Source organism: Bufo bufo, chromosome 1, assembly GCF_905171765.1.
Source record: "Bufo bufo chromosome 1, aBufBuf1.1, whole genome shotgun sequence".
Taxonomy (NCBI): Eukaryota; Metazoa; Chordata; class Amphibia; order Anura; family Bufonidae; genus Bufo; species Bufo bufo.
The window spans coordinates 311687218-311702120 of NC_053389.1; positions in this window are offsets into that span (position 1 = coordinate 311687218).

A 14903-nucleotide genomic window follows, 5' to 3' on the forward strand; every position below is an offset into this window, starting at 1 on the left:
AAAAAGTGAACTCTATGTCTGCTCCATCCGGAACCATAAGTACAACACAAGTTAATGCGAAACAATGGAAGCAAGTACAATGCTTGGCAGACACCTTTTGGAAAAGATGGAAGAGGGAGTATCTGTCAAATCTGCAACACCGTAGGAAATGGACTGAGGATCGCCCAAATGTAAAAGTGGGTGATGTTGTTCTGTTGAAAGACAGTCAAGAGAGCAGGAACGAGTGGCCTGTAGGACTTATTGTCAATGCTCTACCAAGCAGGGATGGCAAGGTTAGGAAGGTGGAGGTCAAGATTGCAAAGAATGGGACTTCCAAAATATATCTTAGACCTATAACTGACATTACAGTTTTAGTTTCCGATTAGCTAGGATTCCATTTCCTGTTTATATACTTTTCTTGCATAGCAGTAGTTATTTAGGTAGTGACATAATTAATTATGCCAGACAGGGAGTGTTCTGCCCATTTTGTGCATAATAAATGTGTGTAATGTGCTGTAAAGATTATATTGAAATGTTATGTTTGACGTTGCTGCCATCTAGTGGTCAAAGTTAGTTTCTACTTCGCCAGAACTTTACAGGAAGTGTATTGTTCTCAGAGTCAGAGTCAGTAACCTTTAACCTGGAACTGTATTTCCTCCATTTCATCACTGCTCCTGGATCTAGCAGGTTGCATGCAGAGGAGCTCTTGATCTATTCCTGGATTAATGATGGCATTGTCTGTGAGTACTCTCACTGATGGAGTGAGGCTGCTGTATTATGTGTAATGTATTGACACATATGTTTTGTTTATGTTTATATTGTAGTTATTCAGAAAAGAGAATACATACAGATCTGATGTCTCACATTTCTTGACTTCTGAATTATTGTTAAGCTGTCTGACTAGTGTTATACAACAGTTCAATAACGCGAAGCAGAACAGAGGTGTTGGGGGCCCAGGAGGAGGCTCCTGATTCTTGTCCTCCAGACAAGTTGTTTGTTCCTGCTGAACTGCAATACGAGGTGTTCAAGGAACATCATGATACGGTCCTTGCGGGACATCCTGGAAGCAAATACACCATAGATCTTATTTCCCGGATATTCTGGTGGCCACAGTTGCGCAAGGGTGTGGAGGGTTATGTCACAGCTTGTGAGAAGGTGGCTCACACTCGGCCTTCAGGATCCCTTCTTCCTTTATCCATCCTATCTCGTCCTTGGACGCATTTGTCCAAGGACTTTATTACCGATTTACCGAGTTCCTCTGGGAAAACTGTGATTTTGGTGGTAGTGGACCACTTCAGTAAGATGGCCCACTTTGTACCGTTGCCTAGCTTGCCCAATGCCAAAACTCTCGCTCAGGTTTTTATCGATAACATTGTGAAACTACATGGCATTCCCTCTGATGTGGTGTCTGATAGGGGGACGCAATTTGTTTCCAGGTTTTGGAGGGCGTTCTGCTCTCGTCGGGGAATTCAAATGTCTTTTTCTTCGGCTTTTCATCCCCAGTCGAATGGTCAGACAGAGCGCACTAACCAAAACCTGGAGACCTATTTGAGGTGTTTTGTTGCTGAGAACCAGGATGACTAGTCCTCGTTCTTGTCTCTAGCCGAATTTGCTTTGAATAACCGTAGACAGAAGTCCACTGATAAGTCGCCATTTTTTGGTGCATATGGTTTTCACCCACAGTTTGGTGCTTTTTCTGGGACTGGATCTTCTGGGATGCCAGAAGAGGAGAGATTCTTTAACACCTTGTCATCTATCTGGCGGAAGATCCAAGTTAATTTGTAAAAGATGGGTGAAAGATATAAATGGATGGCTGACAGGAGACGTATGACTGGTCCGGACCTCTGTGTGGGTGATTCAGTGTGGTTGTCCACTAGAAACATTAAGCTGAAGGTACCATCTTGGAAATTGGGTCCAAGATTTATTGGCCCTTACAAAATCTCTGCGATTGTCAACCCGGTGGCGTTTCGTCTGGATCTTCCGCAGACCTGGAAGATCCATAATGTGTTTTACAGGTCTTTATTAAAGAAATATGTGGAACCTGTGGAACCATCTCCATTGACACCTCCCCCTGTCCTGGTGGATGGCAATTTGGAGTTTGAAATCTCTAAGATTCTCGACACACGTGTTCTTCGGGGTTCCCTCCAGTACCTGGTGCACTGGAAGGGATACGGTCCCGAGGAAAGAATGTGGGTTCCGGCTGCTGATGTTTGTTTGGTTTGATTTGGGTTTGAGCTGGATCCACCTTCCCTCAGGTGTACTAGGTTTCATTGTTAGTGAGGCAATTTATCCCTCCTTCCCCCAGTGGCCTGTGCGGGTTATAGTTCTTTCCTGGGAGCTCTTGATTTGTGGTGGATCATCTGCTCCAGCTCTGCTCAAGATAAGTCCTCTCCTTCATTTCCCTTTGTGTGTTTTATCTAGGCCTCTAGGGAGACACTTGCCTCTTCCCTTTTCCCTGCTGCTTAGGGTTTGCCCAGGGTGTTCAGGTTTAGGCACGAGGGCATGTGCATATCCAACCTAAGGGTATGCACATGGGCACAGCAGTTTAAGGAAAGTTTTCAGGGATCGCTAGGAGGTGACCCTTTTCTCCCTAGCTTTTGGGCCTAGTCGCTTGTTCAGTTTGTTTTCCCGTGTTTGGTTATTTCCCCGCTTAGGCTACTTTCACACTGCCGTTTCTGGGTCCGCCTGTGAGATCCGTTTCAAGGCTCTCACAAACGGCCCAAAATGATTCAGTTTAGCCCCAATGCTTTCTGAATGGATAAGGATCTGTTCAGAATGCATCAGTTTGGCTCTGTTCCGCCTCCATTCCGCTCTGGAGGCGGACACCAAAACACTGCTTGCCGTGTTTTGGTATCCGCCTGTCGATGCGAAGCCAAACGGATCCGTCCTGACTTACAATGTAAGTCAATGGGGAAGCATCCGTTTACATTGACACAATATGGTGCAATTGTAAACGGATCCGTCCCCCATTGACTTTCAATGTAAGTCAGGATGGATCCGTTTGACTTAGGGCTCATGCAGACAACAGTATTTTGCATTCAGTATACTGGACGTTTTTTGAGTTCAGTATGCAGAACATATACTAACATAGTAATATAGTACATAAGGCCAAAAAAAGACATTTGTCCATCCAGTTCGGCCTGTTATCCTGCAAGTTGATCCAGAGGAAGGCAAAAATAAACCCTGTGAGGCAGAAGCCAATTTTCCCCACTTTAGGGGAATAAAAAATTCCTTCCCAACTCCAATCAGGGAATCAGAATAACTCCCTGGATCAACGACCCCTCTCTAGTAGCCATAGCCTGTAATATTATTACGCTCCAGAAATACATCCAGGCCCCTCTTGAATTCCTTTATTGTACTCACCATCACCACCTCCTCAGGCAGAGAGTTCCATAGTCTCACTGCTCTTACCGTAAAAAATTCATTTCAATAGAAATTCATTTCAATTCAGCAAAAAATACTGAAGTGTCTCCGTGTGCATTCCGTTTCAGTATTTCCATATTTCCGTACCGTGAAAAGATAGAACATGTCCTATTCTTGTCCGCAAATCACGGTGCTTGGCTCCTTTCAAGTCAATGGGTCCGCAAAAAAAACGGAACACATACGGAAATGCATCCGTATGTCTTCCGTATCCGTTCCGTTTTTGCTGAACCATCTATTGAAAATGTTATGCCCAGCCCAATTTTTTCTATGTAGTTACTGTATACTGTATATGGCATACGGAAAAACGGAACGGAAAAACGGAAAGGAAACGGAAACACAACGGAAACAAAAACGGAACAACGGAGCCGTAAAAAACGGACCGCAAAACACTGAAAAAGCCATACGGTCGTGTGCATGAGCCCTTACACTTAGGCCTATTGCACACGACCGTATAGCTTTTTCAGTGTTTTGCGGTCCGTTTTTCACAGATCCGTTGTTCCGTTTTTTGTTTCCGTTGTGTTTCCGTTTTTGTTCCGTTTTTCCGTATGGCATATACAGTATACAGTAATTACATAGATAAAATTGGGCTGGGCATAACATTTTCAATAGATGGTTCAGCAAAAAACGGAACGGAAACGGATGCATTTCCGTATGTTTTCAGTTTTTTTTGCGGACCCATTGACTTGAATGGAGCCACGGACCGTGATTTGCGGGCAATAATAGGACATGTTCTATGTTAAAACGGAACGGAAAAACGGAAATACGGAAACGGAATGCATACGGAGTACATTCCGTTTTTTTTGCGGAACCATTGAAATGAATGGTTCCGTATACGGACCGTATACGGAACGCAAAAAACGGACAGTAAACGGGGAAAAAAAACGTCCGTGTGCAGGAGGCCTTAGACTTTTTTTTGACAGAGTAATGCAGACGGATCTGTTCGAAACGGATACCAGCGTTTGCATTATAGATGCGGATCCGTCTGTGCAGATACCAGATGGATCCGCACCTAAACGCAGGTGTGAAAGTAGCCTTACCTACCTATCGTGACAGCACCATTCAGCATCTCCGGATTTGCGGACCTAATGAAGTGAATAGGTCCGCATCCGTGATGCAGAATGCACACGGAACGGTGCCCATGTATTGCAGATCCACAAATGCGGTCTGCAATACTGCCACGGAGCGCACACGTTCGTGTGAAAGAGGCCTAAGAATTTTTGTAAACCAATACCTAATGGGCCCAGTATCTAAATAATATATTGTTGACGTTAAGTTAAAATCACAACCTCTGATAAATAAAAATGTAACACCGTACAGTATAATATAAAAATACAAATGCATCTTTACTAATCTAATATTTCACATATTAAAATACATAATGTATGAATGCATTACATCTGATTGAAACACACAAAAAAAAGTCATAGAAAAGTTATGGTATGGTAAGTAGAAATACCGGTGATTCATTCATTGTGTATAGCATTAGTCCCTCATAACAATCAACAGCTGTAAGTAGTGATGCGTTTTCAAAAATTCGATTTGGCTGCTTTGCTGAACTTTGACAAGAAATTTGATTTGCTAGGTATTACTTTGTAACGAATCACATTCCATTGTATGGAGTGGGTGCAATGATGGGAATGGCTCTCGCGCCGGCCCCCGTCATTTAATGCCTCAGATGTCGCGTTTAACGCTGAGAGTCAGATTCAGCCTATCAGGGGATTAATTAGGGGTCAAAACAAAAAAAACACATACTCGTCTCATCCATTTGATCGTGGAGAGGCCATTGCAGCCATCTTGATTGAAGAAAACGCGCCAATTCTAGCGCACACTAATGTGATGACGCTGGACGAGCGAGGTGATGTCATATACTTATATACTATACTTATATCTTGTGTAAAATGTATAAGAGAAACAGTATACTGCCTAAATAATGGCACCCACAGCCCAACTAGGTTTCACAGTAAGTTTTTCCAGAGAGGATTTTTTTAATGGGATCTCTCACTGCATGTTATCTTGCTATTTTTTTTTTTTTATAAATTCTTTATTTTCAGAAGTGGTGTTCAGACAACTTCAGTACTCGAGAGGTCTATATAAAAGTTGAGGAACTGATCCCGTGCTTAAAGTGTTGATCAGGCGATGCCAGTCCGCCCAGATTTCGCTATGGAACTGCCACCAAAGTGATTCACATCACTGCCTATCGCTCAGTAACCTCCATGGGTGCCAAGTTTTCAAAAATTTCTCATGGCTTCTGTTGATCCAACTCGTCATTTCTTTAAAATGACAAATTTGATTGACTTTAGTTATCCATTCCTGTATTGAGGGAGCATTGGTATCCCTCCAATGGAGAGGTATGATGGCTTTGGCCGCCGCTATGAGATGGGTCACTAAGTTGTGTTTAGATGGCCTGTAAAGGTCAGTTGGTAGTGAGAAGAACACTATTTCTAGTGTGATCTTAAGCATCTCTGACATATAAAGGCTTTTTCGCCTCACCCTCAGCTCCCACCAAAGCGTAGATTGCAGAAATTTTCCTCTGTTTATGGAGTGGGGATAATAGAGTCTTTTCAAACTCTGTCAATTGTCTCGCTGAGCTGAACCTCTTTCTCAATCCACCACACACAGCACCTATGTATGATTTTGTGAGAAAAAAGCTAGGGGAGTTTTTTATTCGCTCTGGTAGTCTGCTTAATATAGATGTTTCTATGTCGGGGGTTAACTCCCCAAGTCTGACTTGGGCTAACGATGACCATACCTCCTGGAGAATATCTCCGCTATTTCCTAATAGGTCAGGGATAAGGTTTGCCGGTAATAGAGGGGACGGGTCAGGTGCTAAGTTTTTGCCTAGTTCCTTCCATGTCTCTCTGATCCCCTTCAATAAGGGGTCAGTATCTTTATTCTTGTTTTGACTTATGTCAGGTAGCCAGAGAAGCCTCTGGAGTGTAGGTCCCACACTATATTGCATGAGCTCTAGTATATCTGGCTGTCTCTTGGGATCCACTGACTCCAACCATCTGTTTAATTGTATAGCTTGGTGGTATCTCGAGACGTCTGGAAGTCCTAAGCCACCTCTTTCTCTATTCCTGACTAAGAGGTCATGTGAGAGCCTAGGTTTTCTCCCGTTCCATAGGAATTTCAAAAAGATTCTCCTAATCTCTAGGAAGAATGTTTTTGGTAGATGTATCGGTACCAATTGCATAATATATAGGATCTTAGGGAAAACATAGGCTTTGATCACATTTTTTCTGCCCATCCAAGATAGGTATGGCAGGTTATATTTCAGTAGTAGTTGTGTGATATTCTTTTTGAGGGGTATGTAATTACATTTGAATAGGTCGTCTAGGTTCCTTGGTATCCATATCCCTAGATATTTTATTGGTCCTTTGGTCCAGTGAAATTGGAGGTGGTTCTGTAGGGAGGTTGCTCTGGAGTCAGAAAGTGAAATGTTCAATATTTCGGACTTAGAGTGATTGACTTTAATATCTGAAATCTCACTAAATAACTCAATCTTTTTGACTAGTTGTTCTAGCCCTTTATCCGGATTAGTCACCAGGAATAATAGGTCGTCTGCAAAAGCAGTGCATTTTAGTTCTCCCCTGTCATGTTTAACACCTTTGATTTCCTGAGTCTGTCTGACTAGCTGGATGAGTGTCTCTACGACTAGTATGAATAGGGAGGGTGACAGTGGGCACCCTTATCTTGTCCCATTTGCTATTTCAAAGGCTGGGGAGAGTGTTCCATTGACTTTCAGTCTGGCATGCGGCTGTTGGTATAATGTGAATATTGAGTGTATGAATGGGTCAGGGATGGCAAATTTCTCCAAGGTCAGTTTCATGAAGTTCCCGTTGACCCTGTCAAACGCCTTCTCAGCGTCTATGCTTAGCAGGGTCAACGGGAACCCCTTTGTTTTGGTGGCGTGAATTGCATGGAAGATCCGGTGTGTGTGTTGTCATTCCCCTCTCTGCCTTGGATGAATCCCAACTGTTCTAGTTGCTAGTATTTTGGCCCAAATTTTCAGATCTAGATTCAAGAGGGAAATTGGCCTATAACTTCTGCAGTTCTGGGGATCCTTACCCTCCTTATGAATAAGTGTTACGTACGATTCCTGTGTCTGTCTAGGCAGAGAGCCTCCTTGCATTAATGCATTGCAAACGTCGGTAAGTCAGGGTACTAGGATATCCTGGAAGCTTCTGTAATATAGCAGAGGCAGACCGTCTGGTCCTGGGCTCTTGCCTGGGGGGAAACTGCGTATGATAGAAGTCACTTCCTCCGATGTGACTGGGGTGGTTAATGAGTCTAAGTCAGCCTAGTGAACTGTTGGAAGCTTGAGGGAGTTTAGGAATTCTCTGATATGTGTCTGTCTGCTGTCAGTTTGTTTTGGAGACATTGATTTGTTTAGGTTGTATAGCCCCTCATAGAATTTTTAAAAGGCCCTTCCTATCTCAGGTGTTTCCTGAGTGACCCTATCATCTGTTTGTTTTATCTTGGGGATATATGTTACATTTTTCGTCTTTTTTAGCAAAGAGGACATCAATTTGCCTCCTTTGTCCCCGTGTGCGTATACTTTGTGTGGAAAGTTTAACATCTGTTTCCTCACTTTCTGAGCTAAGAGGTTTTTGAGTTGGAGTCTAAGTTCTGTTAGTTCCTCCTGTTTCTTTCTACATGCAGATAGTTTGTCTAACTTCTCTAAATTCATTATCTGAGCTAGTATGGAGTCTATATTCTTCTGATGTTCCTTTTTGACCCTAGTACCAATAGAGATGAAGCACCCTCTAACGTAAGACTTATGTGCTTCCCACTCAATAGGAGAGGTGCTGTGTGCGGTGGAGTTGATTCCGAAATACAACTCTAATTGAGACCTAACCTGATCGAGGTGAAGTCTGTTATTCAACAGGGATTCGTTGAGTCTCCAGTTCCATTCTCTTCTTGGTAATGAGGCCAGGGTGAGGGTCAGGTGGCATGGTGCGTGATCAGAGATAGTGATATTCCCAATCTCGGCATCGCTGGAAACAGGCAAAAGAGAAGTAGATGTTAAGATGTGGTCAAGTCTCTGATATGAACCATGTGGGTTAGAGAAAAAGGAGTAGTCGCTAGCTGTCGGGTTGCCGTTTCTCCAAACGTCTATCAGCTGAAGATCCTGCAATTTTCTATGTAACCTACTGATGTGTTTCTGCGCGATATGTGACTTGGATGTGGAAGAGTCAAGGTCTGGGTTTAGTACCAGGTTGAGGTCTGCCCCCAACATCACCTGGCCTTCTGCAAAATGCTTAACGGTGTCTAAGGCCTTGAGAAGCCATTGTACAGTGGCTGTATTTGGGGCATATAAATTGGCTAGAGTATATTTTTGTGATGCTATTTCCCCTTTTAAGATCAAGAGTCTACATTCCGCGTCTGTAAGCTGTTGGATTAGTGAAAAAGGTATGGAGTGGTGTATAGCGATAGAAACACCCTTGGAAGCTGAGGTAGGGTAAGTGCTGTGAAACCATTGGTTGAATGGTCGAGGTGGTAATTTTGGATTTTTTTTCTGGCGCAGATGGGTCTCTTGTAAAAAGACTATATGGGAACCCATTTTTCTTAAGGCTAGCATCACCTGACCTCTCTTTTGAGGTGAGTTGAGGCCCTTAACATTGAAAGTTGTTATTTTGATCTCTGCCATATCCTACTAAATGGTACTCTCAACTTATTTACTGGTACAAGAGGTTTGTGAGCTGTTCAATAGGGAGAAGGAAAGGAGGGGGGGGGGGGGGGGGCGAGGAGTAAAGTAAAAAGAGAAGAGAGAGAGAAGAGAAAAAAAAATTACAAGTATTAAGCAATACAACAGTAGCTTATCCTACTAAAATTGTTATCAAAAGTCTGCCAAGTCAAAGGCGGATGTGGGGGGGGGGGGGGTTGGAAAATTGAAGTGAGATCGGGGTGAAGGTAAGAAACTTGACTTAGCCTATGTACCCCAAGCTCATAAACCAGGCTATGTCTTGCTATCTGGTTGGTGACCCTGTAAATTAATTCTAATCTTATCGTCTTTTTTTTATTTTTTATTAAGTGCTGAGGGGGAAGAGGAGATAAGGGGGGGTGGGGGGGAGACAAAATTATTCCCATGCCTGAGATTAGAGATAACGGTAGTGAGGAGAGGGTAATATCTACCTAGTCACAGTAGTATCTATCAAATCTTACACTTATGAAGAACAGCAAAGGATATATACTAGTGCAAAGATCAGCAACCTTCGGCACTCCAGCTGTTGTGAAACTACAATTCCCAGCATGCTCCATTCATTTATATGGGAGTTCTGAGAAGAGAAAGTATGCATGCTGGGAGTTGTAGTTTCACAACAGCTGGAGTGCCGGAGGTTGCCTACCCCTGTACTAGTGTGTATACTTTTTCATGAAAATATAATGAATCTCTAATAGCTCTTTCTCTTCTTTTTTTTTAAGTTTAAGTGTTGGAGGGGATGGGGAGGGGAAGGGAGGAGGAGGGGGGAGGGGGGGGGGGAGATAAGCAATAACAACCCCATAACTGAGATTTGTGGTAATAGTGGGGGAGAAAGAGGTAGTATCTATGCAGACGTAAAAAACCTTAATCAAATCAAATACATTTCAGGTATAACTGGAAGCATATAACATACATATAAGCTTTTTGTTGGTAGTGCACCGGAGCCCTAGCGACTCTCCTTTTTCTTTTTTTCTTTTTTGAGATTGTAGTGAATAACTGGTATGTTACATTAAATAACGCAAGTCCAGAACTTGGAGATCAAACCCTGAGTGTAACGGAGGATCTCTATGGGTTAGCGAACAGCCATAACTATTCCAGCTGCCCTTTGTAAACTGAAGCCCACAGTCCCTGATCCTGTCTGTCTTCAGGGTGGAGGAGAACGCGCCTCGGCCGCTGCTTTGTTCATCTTGGATTTCGCCTTTAGTACCTTCTTTCAGGGCTCAATCTGCGTGAGTCGTGGTAGGTCTGTGGGTTGGGCAATCGGCATCCATGATGGAACTTCTAGTGGGTGTATTCCTATGGCTTCCCAGGCTCTTTCCAGGTCATCCGGGGTATGAATCACAATACGTTTCCCGTTTTTTATGATCGCGATGCCAAAGGGGTATAGCCAAACATATTGTATTTTTTGGGCTCTCAGCACATCAAGTAATGGCTTCATGGTGCGCCGTTTCGCCAGTGTGGAGGGCGCAATGTCCTGGTACAGTGCAATGTACGCACCATCGTATGTAATTTGCCTTTTCTCTCTAGCTGAGGCCATTATACGGGCAGTGTCTACAAACAACAATAGGCTGCAGACAACATCTCTGGGTCTTTCATTCGGCCTTGGAGCTGGTCTTAGGGCCCTATAAATTTGCTCTATTATTATCGAAGCAGCCGATTCCTGGCCTAAAAGATCGGCGAATATTTCCATGGCCACTTTACGCAGCGCTTCAGAGGCCCAGGACTCAGGTAGTCCTTTGATACGAATATTCCGCCTTCTGTTTCTATTCTTTTGGTCTTCTAACATTAACATCGCTCTATTAAGCTCTGTGGAAATTAAGATACTCCGCGATTGCTGTGGAGTGTGTCACAAGTTCCTGCGTTGCAGTTTCGAGCGTCTCCACTCTATGTCCCATTTGTGCAATCTCCGATTTTATATCTGAGAGTTCCACTAGTACTGGCTTTATGGCCTTTTCTAGCGTTTGCCCCAGTACCTTAGTGAGAAAGGATTTCGATACGGGTGAGGGGTCCCGAGATTCCACTGTATCTCCTTGAGAGAGGTCTGCATCGGAGTCCTCTCCTTCCTAAGCGCATGCTGCTGCCGCCGCCATCTTAGGGCCCGCGCCTGGCGAGAGGACCGCTTTCTTCTTAAGGAAACGCTGCATAGCTTGCTGGCTCTTTTGGGTTCTCGGCGTATCGGGGGTATCAGAACCCCTATCCCTCCCGTACTTGACCATTTTGAGGTGGGTCACCGCTGAATAAATGGTTTAATTTGCTTGAGTGCGGAGGAGCCGAGGTTTCACACAGCCATCTGCAGTCCCGGCTAGGCTCCGCCCCCTGTTATCTTGCTATTTGAAGCGAACATAGCATTGGTTCAAAAGCATAAAAAATCCTGTCCAACTACTGTATATATAAGGGAAAGTGGCCAAGAGAGCAAGCAGAGTTAGTGACACTCAGGTGAAAAACATTGATAGAAGTAATTAATTATAGTTAAGAGTTCTCATACTTAGGGTTCATGCACATGACCTTATGTATTTTGCAGTCTGCAAAATATACGGATGACGTCAGTCAGTCCATTCCATATTTTGCGGAACGCAACAGCTGGCCCCTAAATAGAACAGTCCCGTAATGCGGACAAGAATAGGATATGTTCTATTTTTTTGCAGAACGGACATGCGGACAAACAGAAACAGAATGCACATGGAGTAACTTCCATTTTTTTTGCGGACCCATTTAAATGAATGGTTCCACAACGGTCCGCAAAGAGAACAGAATGGACACGAGAAGAAAATATATTTGTTTGCATGAGCCCTTAGTCTCCCAAAAGAGTTTGGATCTTAATAAGCAGTAGATGTACAATAGCTTAAAGGGTTTCTGTCACCCCACAAAACTCATATTTTTTTTTTTGGATAGTTAGATTCCTTATAGGGCGATATAGGAGAATATAATAGTCTTACTTACTTTCATGCGGCCGATTCTTTATAAAACGAAGTTTTATAATATGTAAATGAGGGCTCTACCAGCAAGTAGGGCGTCTACTTGCTGGTAGCCGCAGCAGCAATCCGCCCCCTCGCCGTGTTGATTGACAGGGCCAGCCGGGATCTCCTCCTCCGGCCGGCCCTGTCAGTAATTAAAAAATCGTGCGCCTCTGGTCATTCGGCGCAGGCGCTCTGAGATGAGGAGGCTCGTCTCCTCAGCACTCCCTCAGTGCGCCTGCGCCGATGACGTCTTCTCTTTCGGTGATGTCATCGGCGCAGGCGCACTGAGGAGACGAGCCTCCTCATCTCAGAGCGCCTGCACCGAATGACCAGAGGCGCGTGATTTTTGAATTACTGACAGGGCCGGCCGGAGGAGGAGATCACGGCTGGCCCTGTCAATCAACACGGCGAGGGGGCGGATTGCCGCATTTTGCGAACCGCACATCGCCGGCACTTAATAAAAAATGCCTAATCTTGTCCGCAATTGCGGACAAGAATAGGACATGTTCTATATTTTTCGGGATCGGAATTGCGGACCCGGAAGTGCGGATCCGCAATTCCGGATCCGGGCAGCACATCGTGCTGCCCAATAGAAATGAATGGGTCCGCAATTCCATTCCGCAAAATGAGGAACGAAATTGCGGACGTGTGAATGGACCCTTAGACTTACCGGCAATTCCGTTTCCTTGAATCCACCATGACGGCCATGTGATGAGATTGACCCTTGACCTCTGTAGGGGCAGGAACACATGAAGAGATTTTAAATTCCCCCCACCCCTCCACCTCCTCAGTGCTTTACAAATTACCCAAAAAGGTGGAACATCATCATAAAGGATATTGATTCATATCCCCTAAAATATTAATATCTATAATATCTTCCCCCGTATATTATATATATATATATATATATATATATTTATTTATTTATTTATCTATTTATTTATTTTTGGGGACGGGAATAGTACAGGCTGTCATGGTGGATTCAAGGAAACGGAATTACCGGTAAGTCTAATTGCGGTTTTTCCATTTCATCCACCATGACGGCCACAATGAGAGCTAACAAATGACTAAGTGGGTGGGGATATCGCCTGGAGAACCCTTCGGCCAAAAAGAGTTTCGTTAGAGTCCGGAAGACTAAGACGATAGTGTCTCACAAAGGTATTTACATTTGACCAGGTTGCAGCATTACAGATCTGGTCAAGTGAGACACCTCCTTTCTCAGCCCAAGAGGAGGCAGTGGCCCTAGTGGAATGGGCTTTAATGACCCCAGGGCTTGATTTGCCCTGAATCAAATAGCAACACTTAATGGTGGATCTAACCCACCTAGCTATGGAGGATTTAGAGAGCTTTTTTCCCTTATTTCTCCCTGAGAACTGTATTAGAAGATTATTATTCTTCCTGAATTCCTGGGTAGTCTCAAGATATTGAATGACTGTATCTCTAACATCTAATAGGCATATTTTATCGTCTGCCCCTCTATCCTGGGACCTGGTAATGGAGGGTAGAAATATCTCCTGGTCAAGGTGGAAGGAGGAGACCACCTTAGGGAGGAAACCGGGATCGAGTTTTAAACTAATGTGATCCTCCTTGATCTGGAGATATGGTTCCCTGCAGGAAAGGGCCTGAAGTTCTCCGATACGCCTGGCTGAAGTTATAGCTATCAGGAAGGCTGTCTTTAGGGAAAGGTGTTTTAAAGAAATGTCAGACAGCGGCATGAAGGGTGGTTTTGTTAAACCCTCTAGGACGGTGTTTAGGTTCCAAGTGGGAGCCCTAGATTTAAGAGTAGGTCTTAGTCTGACTGATGCTCTGATGAATCTCCTGACCCATGTGTGATCGGCTAAGCTGGAGTTGTAGAAGGTGCTAAGAGCCGATATTTGCACCTTCAGGGTACTGGGTCTGAACCCTAATTCCAAACCGGACTGAAGAAAATCTAAGATTTTATTGATGGGGGAGAGGAGGTATCAGGGTGATCCACCCCTAACCAGGAACAAAATCTTTTCCAGGTTATAAGATATATGGAAGATGTAACCTTCTTCCTGCTGGCTTTAAGTGTGAGGATTACTTTATCTGAAAGGCCTCTGCTTCTTAAGGTCTCACTCTCAGGATCCAAACAGCTAGTCTGAATATCCCTGGGTCGGGATGTAGAAGAGGGCCCTGAACTAGCAGGTCTCTCTGAAAGGGGATCTCCCAAGGATCCTCCAATGACAGTTGTTTCAGTGTGGAAAACCAGTTCCTTTTTGGCCTCAGAGGAGCTATCAGGATCAGAGTGGTTGGTTCTCCTAGTAACTTCTGGATGACACAAGGGATTAGAGGTATTGGAGGGAATGCGTACGCTAGTTTCCATTTCCAGTGTATTGATAGGGCGTCTCCCTTGGATTTAGGGAGCAAAAGAGATCCACCTGAGCGTTTCTTTTGGAAGCAAAATTATCTATTTCGGGATGACCCCATCTTTCGGAAATCCTTTGAAAGATCCTCCGGATCTATTTTCTCTCTGCTCAGGTAGTCTGCCACTGCATTTTCGCATCCTTTCAAGTGGACAGCAGAGAGCGATAAGGTGTTTCTTTCTGCCCAAGAGAAGATTCATTTTGCCACTTCCCCTAGCAGCTGGACCTTGTCCCTCCCTGGTGTCTTAGATATGCCACCGTGGTGGTGTTGTCGGACAGGATCTTTAGATGCTGATCTTTTAACAAACTCTCTTCTTTTTGTTATGGCCTTGAGAACTGCGTATAGTTCTCTGAAGTTGGATGAATTTCTTTTTATGTCCTCTGGCTAGGTATCCTGAAAAAATTGGTCTCCTATTTTGGCTCCCCAGCCCTCGAGACTTGCGACCGTTATTACTTGAA